General features: G+C 43.6%; 1 long non-coding RNA gene across 1 annotated transcript in view; it reads left to right on the top strand.

The window, feature by feature from the left end:
* LOC138853049 (uncharacterized) overlaps window positions 1-2,422 on the top strand; it is a 21,156-nt gene extending 18,734 nt beyond the window's left edge. The window contains exon 3 of the long non-coding RNA XR_011392297.1: window positions 2,288-2,422. This is a non-coding gene — a long non-coding RNA (uncharacterized lncRNA). The remainder of the gene's footprint in view (window positions 1-2,287) is intronic.
* The last annotated feature ends 7,465 nt before the right edge of the window (window positions 2,423-9,887 follow it).

The raw sequence follows: 9,887 nt of genomic DNA, 5'->3' as shown, positions 1-9,887 counted from the left end.
GACCTGAAATAATTACACTATCAGGGCCCTTATTATATAGTTATATATATATATATATATATATATATATATATATATATATATATATATATATATATATATATATATATATATATATATATATATTATACACATATATGTCGTGCCGAATATGTAAAACTGGTCAATTAGCAAGAACTCATTTAAAATTAAGTCTTTTCTAAAGTTTTCTCTTATACTTTTAAAGATATATTTTTTCATTAATGTTGATGTAAAAATTTATAATTTTGCACCAAAAGGAACTTAGAAAACTTACCTAACCTTATTATAACAAGAACAATTTATTTTAGCCTAACCCAACTAAATATATTTTAGATTTGTTTACAATAATTTAATACTAAACAAACATAGTGAAATATATTTTTTTCGTTTGGTTCAGAATGATTTTGGCGAAATTATTGCATACACAACTTTTCACTTGTCCTATATGGCATTTGAGCGTTGCTATTTAAGCCAAGATCGCAAATTCTGCCTATTCGGCACGACATATATATATATATATATATATATATATATATATATATATATATATATATATATATATATATATATATCGTTCTATTACACATTCCACTAAACTGCCAATATCCCAAACCCCTCCTTTAAAATGCAGACATTGTACTTTCCATTTCCAGAACTCGAGTCCGGCTATATAAAAATAACCGGTTTCCCTGAATCCCTTCACTAAATATTACCCTGCTCACACTCCCACAGCTCGTCAGGCCCCAAATACCATTCGTCTCCTTTCATTCTTATCTAACACGCTCATGCATGCTTGCTGGAAGCCCAAGCCCCTCGCCCACAAAACCTTCTTCACTCCCTCCCTCCAACCTTTTGAAGGACGATCCCTACCACTCCTTCCTTCCTCTACATGTCACTGTACTTTGATCCAGTCTCTCTAAATGACCAAACCACCTCAACAACCCCTCTTCAGACCTCTGACTAATACTTTTATTAACGCCACACCTACTAGTTTCAACACTTCGAGTTCTTTGCATAATATTTACACCACACATTGTCCTTAGACAGGACATCTCCACTGCCTCCAACCGCATTCTCGCTGCAGCATTTACAACCCAAGCTTCACACTCATATAAGAGCGTTAGTACCACTATACATTCATGCATTCCCTTCTTTGCCTCTATTGATAACTTTTTTTGTCTCCACATACACCTCAATGTACCACTCATCTTTTTTCCTTCATCAATTCTATGGTTAACTTCATCCCTTATAAACCCATCCGCTGACACGTCAATTCCCAAATATCTGAAAACATTCACTTCTTCCATACTCCTTCTCTCCAATGTGATATCCAAATTTTTTGTCTAAATCATTCGATACCTTCATCACCTTACTCTTATCTATGTTCACTTTCAACTTTCTACCTTTACAAACCCCCCCAAACTCGTCCATTAACCTTTGCAACTTTTCTTGAGAATCACCCATCAGCACAGCATCATCAGCAAAAAATAACTGTGTCAACTCCCATTTTGTATTTGATTCCCCTAAATTTAATCCCACCCCTCTCCCCAACACCCTAGCATTTACTTCTTTTACAGCCCCATCTATAAATATATTAACCATGATGACATTACACATCCCTGTCCAAGTTCTACTTTTACCGGGAAGTAGTCTCCCTCTCTTCTACACACTCTAACCTGATTGTTTTGATTTTGTCAGACGAAGTAGACAGTTAAGAAATGTAATAGAGAGGCAATTTAAAAGTGCTGTAAATAGGGAAGACTGCTTCATGGCGCTAAACCCGTTAAGATGAAGGGACCCATGAAAAGAATGGACCCATGAGAAAGTCACTACGAAAAGGCATCTAATGTACTGCTAGTTCTTGGAACCCATGAGAATACCGAGTTAACACTAGGAATCTCACAAGACATCGAGCTGCTGAGCTCTCTTGACGAGTCTAACGTTTTTTACGTCCCCGTAAACAACTCCCTAGAGACGATGTAAAAAAAGGGGGCGGAAATTGGCTTGCTCGACCATCTCCTAAATCCTCCATTGTGTGCCAGATTGTCGACATACCCGAAGGCTTCCAAACTCCTTCCTATTTCGAGAGCGCAAGATTAATCTTACAGGCAACTTTCTTTGTTTTAAAAAGTTGGATGTCTAATTGTGTCTCTGCTTGTCTTACAACGATCACCAGGGGCTGTCTTACAGGTGCATGAGTGTGGCCTGTGCATTGACCTCTGCTGACCTCTTTTGATCTCTTTTGACGTCTGCTGCCTACCTCCAGCTGCCTCCTGACCTGTGTTGCCTGACTCTTGCTGCCTCCAACTGCCTTCGAATCTGTATTGCGTTCCTCCTCCTGCCTGAAGCTGCCCTCAGCTGCCTTCGGCTACCACTAGCTCCCTCAGCTTCCACCAGCTTCCGTCAGTAAGGGCAGCTTACTAAACCTGCCTTCAACTGCCTCCAGCTTCCTACAACATGCTCCAGCTGTTTCAGCTATATCCAGCTTTCTTCAGCTGCCTTCAGCTGCTTCCAGTAGTCTCCAGCTACTTCCAGATCTCAATAAATATGTTATCCTCAATTTGTAACTTCCAAACTGGTGAATTTTCAATTTCCTACACAGCATCGAGGAGACTTGTGTAGGACTCGCCAGCTCACTCCTCCCTGACCTTGACACCAGCTCACTCATTCTCGACGTTAGAAACAGTTCAATACAAAAATAAAAAAAGATGTTAAAATTTTGTAAATAATAATAATAATAATAATAATAATAACAATAACAGTCACGATTACGATAATGATATTAACAATAACAACAACAAAGACAATCTATGTAATATATTGGTAGTGACAAAAATGTTTTTGTCGATTGTCAATATGAAAACATATCACGGTATATCGTAGTACATCACGATATATCGTAGTATATCACTGTATATCGTAGTATATCATGGTATATATTATAGTATAATACATTATGTCAGGAAATATTTGGTTTTAAATTGATGACTCATTATTCGTCTTACGCCTTAAGCATTACTTGACATTTATATCATCCTCCCCACTCAGACCACTCAGACCACTCAGACCACTCAGACCACTCAGACTGCTCAGACCACTCAGACCACTCAGACCACTCAGACCACTCAGACCACTCAGACCACTCAGACTGCTCAGACCACTCAGACCACTCAGAATGCTCAGACCACTCAGACTGCTCAGACCACTCAGACCACTCAGACCACTCAGAATGCTCAGACCACTCAGACCACTCAGACCACTCAGACTGCTCAGACCACTCAGACCACTCAGACCACTCAGACTGCTCAGACCACTCAGACCACTCAGACTGCTCAGACCACTCAGACCACTCAGACCACTCAGACTGCTCAGACCACTCAGACCACTCAGACCACTCAGAATGCTCAGACCACTCAGACTGCTCAGATTGTTCAGACCAATAAGATTATTGAAACTACTCAGACCACTCAGACCACTGATATCGCTGCCTCCACTATAAGGACACTCAGACCACTGATTGTGTGGGAGAGTAAGTAAGAATGTGGGAGAAGAACTAAAAGTTTTCCAGTGGGCAACGGTAAACAATATGATGTTCAATGAGGACAAATTCCAACTACTCCGTTATGGAGAACTGGAGGAGATAATAACTAGAACAGAGTATACTACTGACTCCGGCCATACAATAGAGCGGAAAAATAATGTAAGAGACTTGGGAGTAGTAATGTCTGAGGATCTCACTTTCAAGGATCACAACAGTGCCACGATCGCACGTGCAAAGAAAATGATAGGATGGATAATGAGAACGTTCAAAACGAGAGATGCCAAGCCCATGATGATCCTTTTCAAATCACTTGTTCTCTCTAGGCTGGAATACTGCTGTACATCTCCATTCAAAGCAGGTGAAATTGCAGATCTAGAGAGTGTCCAGAGAACCTTTACTGCACGTATAAGTTCTGTCAAGCACCTTAACCACTGGGAACGCTTGGAAGCACTTGACTTATACTCGTTGGAATGCAGGAGAGAGATATATGTCGTAATCTACACTTGGAAAATCCTGGAAGGAATAGTCCCTAGTCTGGACACACAAATCATTCCCTACGAAAGTAAAAGACTGGGCAGGCGATCCAAATACCCCCAATTAAAAGTAGGGGCGCCATTGATACGCTAAGAGAAAACACCATAAGTGTCCGGAGCCCAAGACTGTTCAACAGCCTCCCACCAAGCATAAGGGGAATTACCAATAAATCCCTGGCTGCCTTTAAGAGAGAGCTGGACAGATACCTAAAGTCAGTGCCGGATCAGCCGGGCTGTGGTTCGTACGTTGGACTGCGTACGGCCAGCAGTAACAGCCTGGTTGATCACGCCCTGATCCACCGGGAGGCCTGGTCGTGGACCGGGCCGCAGGGGCGTTGATCCCCGGAATAACCTCCAGGTAGACTCCAGGTAGTGAGAGAGGAACTAAGGATGTGGGAGAGGAACTAAAGGTGTGGGAGAGGAACTAAGGATGTGGGAGAGGAACTAAAGGTGTGGGAGAGGAACTAAGGATGTGGGAGAGGAACTAAAGGTGTGGGAGAGGAACTAAGGGTGTAGGGGAGGAGCTAAGAGATTAAGGTGTGAGAGTAAAGTTAGGATGCAACAGAGTAGAGAGTATGGGAGGGAAGTGTAGAAGAAGAAAAGTGGATACGAAGACGAAGGAAAATCATTCACTGCAAGACTACTTCTCTCCTTCCCACTCCTTCCTGTCTTTATTACCCCTTCCTTCCCCCGAGGATAATATACGCTAGAAAATATTCGTAACACACTTAAAAATGACTTAGACAAGAGAGAAATACATGATTCTCCCCCCCCCCCCGAAAAAAAAAGAAAATATCAAGGAACACCTCTGCGTAATGTCTTTATCTCTCATGACCCAGTGTGTGGGATGATGGAAAATGGATGCTGGGAGATGTATGCTGGGAGATGGATGCTGGGAGATGTATGCTGGGAGATGTATGCTGGGAGATGGATGCTGGGAGATGGATGCTGGGAGATAGTAACTTGAAGGTTTCCTTACAACTCCCTCTCTGCCTTCTCTCTCTCTCTTCTTAAGGTCTACCATCGTCATTTATCTTGGAAGGCTTCTTTAGCATTATGTGTTCGCTTAACGCGAATTAACTTTCTGCCACTTCGCGCTACACGGATACGAGATTAAGCGAAATCTTATTTCTATCTGCCATTCGGTTTCTACTATACACAGTGTCCGTCTGAGATCAGTATGCTTCGCTAGGAATATTGAAGATATTTATTCAGCGGAATTACTTGTTTGCGTCTTGATCTGAGCACAATAGAGCTGCTGCTGCAAAGGGCACCCAGCATAATTATTGCAAAAAAGGTATAAATAATATTGGAACTCCAGCTTCCTTACTTACTGAACCCACAGTGGAACTCTCGACGATAGCCTTTGTGACCTGGTGAAGTCTCCCAGCTCAGGCTGACTCTTCTGAAGTCTCCCAGCTCAGGCTGACTCTTCTGAAGTCTCCCAGCTCAGGCTGACTCTTCTGAAGTCTCCCAGCTCAGGCTGACTCTTCTGAAGTCTCCCAGCTCAGGCTGACTCTTCTGAAGTCTCCCAGCTCAGGCTGACTCTTCTGAAGTCTCCCAGCTCAGGCTGACACTCCTGAAGCCTCCCAGCTCAGGCTGACTCTTCTGAAGTCTCTCATCTCAGGCTGACACTGTTGAAGTCTCTCAGCTCAAAATGATGCGGCTGAAGTCTCTCAGCTCAAGCTGACACTGCTGAAGTCTCCCAGTTCAGACTGACACTCCTGAAGTCTCCCAGCTAAGGCTGACACAGCTGAAGCCTGTCAGCTCAGACTAACACTGCTGAAGTCTCCCAGCTCAAGCTGACACTGCTCAAGTCTCCCAGCTAAGGCTGACACTGCTGAAGTCTCTCAGCTCTAGCTGACACTGCTGAAGTCTCCCAGCCAAAGCTTACACTGTTGAAGTCCCCCAGCTCAGACTGATACGCCTGAAATCCCTCAGCTCAGGCTGACACTGCTGAAGTCTCTCAGCTCAGGCTGACACAGCTGAAGCCTCCCAGCTCAGGCTGACACTGCTGAAGTCTCCCAGCTCAAGCTGACACTGCTCAAGTCTCCTAGCTCAGGCTGACACTGCTGAAGTCTCCCAGCTCAGGCTGACAAAGCGGAAGCCTCCCAGCTCAGGCTGACACTGATGAAGTCTCTCAGCTCAAGCTGACACAGCTAAAGCCTCCCAGCTCAGGCTGACAAAGCGGAAGCCTCCCAGCTCAAGCTGACACTGCTCAAGTCTCCTAGCTCAGGCTGACACAGCTAAAGCCTCCCAGCTCAGGCTGACAAAGCGGAAGTCTCCCAGCTCAGGCTGACACTGCTGAAGTCTCCCAGCTTAGGCTGACACTGCTGAAGTCTCCCAGCTCAGACTGACACTGCTGAACTCTCTCAGCTCAGGCAGACACTGCTGAAGTCTCCCAGCTGAGGCTGACGCAGCTGAAGCCTCCCAGCTGAGGCTGACGCAGCTGAAGCCTCCCAGCTCACGGTGATACTGCTGAAGTCTCTCAGTTAAGGCTCACACTGCTGAAGTATCCCAGCTTAGGCTGACACGGCTGAAGTCTCCCAGCTCACGCTGACACTGCTGAAGTCTCCCAGCTTAGGCTGACACGGCTGAAGTCTCCCAGCTCACGCTGACACAGCTGAAGCCTCCCAGCTCAGGCTGACACAGCTGAAGCCTCCCAGCTCAGGCTGACACAGCTGAAGCCTCCCAGCTCACGCTGACACAGCTGAAGCCTCCCAGCTCAGGCTGACACAGCTGAAGCCTCCCAGCTCAGGCTGACACAGCTGAAGACTCCCAGCTCAGGCTGACACTGCTGAAGTTTCCCAGCTCAGGCTGACACTGCTGAAGTCTCCCAGCTCAGGCTGACACTGCTGAAGTCTCCCAGCTCTGAATGGCACTGCTGAAGTCTCCCAGGTCTGGCTGACACTGCTGAAGTCTCTCAGCTCTGGCTGACACTCCTGAAGTCTCCCAGCTCACGCTGACACTGCTGAAGTCTCCCAGCTCAGGCTGACACTGCTGAAGTCTCCCAGCTCACGCTGACACTGCTGAAGTCTCTCAGGTCAGACTGAGAGATGTCTTTTCCTCGTGTATGAAAGCCATTTTGATTACCAAAGTACAACAGGTTAATGAAGCTGAGCGTATTCCCACAATGTAACAATTATTACTGAATGCCATGGCTTGTTGTAGTGTTTTAGAATCTCAGGTTCAAGTGTTGAAGAAGGAGATTCTACTTCTTCAGGAGGAAAATAGGAGGCTGAAGCTTCGCATAGATGAGTTTGGGAGCGAGTGTGAGAAGGATTTAGCTGGTAAGGAAGGAATGGTCACCAGCAGTGATAGTGGCAACCGCTTTAAGTGGCAAATGGTTTACAGTTCAGGAAGAAGATGAGGAGAGTTAATAGAGAAGATGTGAAGGTAGGAAATCGATTCTCTGTTCTCCAAGACGAGTGTACTTCAGTGGTTAGTGAGGTTGAAGGTACCACTGATTCCCCTGCTAATCAAGGTAAGAATATTTTAAAAGTAGGCGATTCTCAGGTAAGATATATGGACCGTGCATTTTGTAACAGAGACAGAAAGGTCAGACAGAGATTGTGCCTTCCTGGAGCTGGTGTTAATGACATAGTCAGCAGGTTGGATAATATTATGGCAGGTAATGAGAAGCCCATTATCTGTCTTAGTGCTGGGGGTAATGACATTGGGAAGGGCAGGAGAGAGGAGCTGCAGGATAAGTACAGGTTAGCCACAGAAGTAGTTAGGTCTTAGGGAGGGATCCCAGTCATATGTAGCATCTTGCCTAGAAAGGGAGTGGGCAATGAGTGGATGTCTAGGAAAATTGGTAAAAATTGCTGGCTAGACAGGTACTGCAAGGAACTTGCAATCCCATTCATTGATAATTGGGACCTATTCTTTGGCAAACGTGATATGTATGCAAGGGATGGGGTTCATCTCTCTGGGGATGGAGTGGTTGCATTAGCCAATTCAATTGAGAGGGTAATTGATGACTTGTCTAGGAATTTAAACTGAGAGATTATAGAGGTATGGGTGTTTGTGGGATCAATCAGGCTGTAGCATTAGGGTTAAAAACAACAGTTATTACCGGGATACCTCAGGGATATGTTTAAAAGACAATATTCAAAATAAAATTGCTAGTAATGCCAAATCAATTGATCAACAAACAAAGAGAGATAGTAGAGGGCAACGAGTGGCTAGCTCCCTTAAGGTTTACTATACAAATAGTAGGAGTCTAAGAAATATGATAGATGAGCTAAGATTGCTTGCAAGTGTAGGTAATATAGATATTGGTATAACAGAGACCTGGTTTAACCTGAAAGATAGAGAAATGCCTTCTGAATGCAACATACAGGGTTATAAACTATTCCACACTGATAGGGTCAACAGGAAGGGTGGTGGTGTGGCGATGTATGTCAGAGAAAATTTAAATTGTTGTCTTAGACATGATATAAGATTAGAAACATCGAACACAGAATCTGTTTGGCTACAGTTTCTCGAGGGACGTGACAAATTCATTTTGGGTGTGATTTATAGGCCGCCAAACCTTGATAGGTAAGCTGTTATGGGACGAAATTCATAAGGCATCTAGATATGAAAATGTTGTGATAATGGGAGGATTTTAACTTTAGACAAATTGATTGGAACAATATGACAGGAAATCTTGAGTCTAGTGACTTTCTTGATACGGTTCAGGATTGCTTTTTAGAACAGGTTGTGACAGAACCAACTAGAGGAAACAATCTGCTTGACTTGGTTCTTGCCAACAAAGATTCACTAATTAATAATCTGGAGGTTAATGATGAGCTTGGGGAAAGTGATCACAAATCACTTAGTTTCAATATATCATGGAATTACCCAGAAAACTGCAATCAATTCTCTGTCCCAGATTTTCGCTTGGCCGACTTCATGGGACTGAAAAATTACCTGGATGGGCTAAATTGGGATGTCCTGACTATGGGTCAGGTAGGTGATCTTGGTTGCCAATGTGACGTTTTTCAGAGCATAGTTCTAGCTCCCCAGACAACTTTTGTTCCGAGTAGGGAAATTAGATCCAACAAAAATGATCCCAAATGGGATTAAAACATCTCATTGGTCAAAAGAGAGGCATATATAGGCGTATCAAAAGAGGGGATAGGCAGTTAAGAAATCAATATATTCAATTAAAGAGAGAAATAAAGAAAGGAATAAGAAAAGCAAAAAGGGATTATGAGGCTAAGGTTGCAAGGGATTCGAAGACTAACCCAAAAGGGTTCTTCTAGGTATACAGAAGTAAGATTAGGGACAAGAGTGGCCCACTTAAGAGCAACTCTGGTCAGATCCCTGAGAGTGATAAGGATATGTGTGAAATTCTCAATACCTACTTCCTCTCAGTTTTCACCCAGGAAAATACTAGCGATATTACTGAAATAATAGATTATGTAGAACAGGATGATAATAAACTATGTACAATTGCGGTAACTAGTGACATGGTCCTCAGACAAATAGAGAAACTAAAACCTAACAAATCCCCAGGCCCTGATGAACCGTTTGCAAGGGTGTTAAAGGAATGTAAAGAGGAACTTTTTAACATATCACTACAAACTGGCATAGTGCCTGATAAGTGGTAAATGGCAAATGTAATACCTATTTACAAGGCAGGTGACAGGTCCTTGGCTTCGAACTATAAACCAGTAAGCCTTACCTCCATAGTGGGAAAATTTATGGAACCAATAATTGCCGAAGCAATTCGTAGCCATCTTGACAGGCACAGATTGATTAATGAATCTCAACACGGTTTTACAAAGGGGCGTTCCTGTCTT

This window comes from Cherax quadricarinatus, chromosome 21, assembly GCF_038502225.1.
Source record: "Cherax quadricarinatus isolate ZL_2023a chromosome 21, ASM3850222v1, whole genome shotgun sequence".
Lineage (NCBI taxonomy): Eukaryota > Metazoa > Arthropoda > Malacostraca > Decapoda > Parastacidae > Cherax > Cherax quadricarinatus.
The sequence above is the reverse complement of the archived record's forward strand: the minus strand, read 5'-3'. Positions and strand labels throughout refer to the sequence as shown.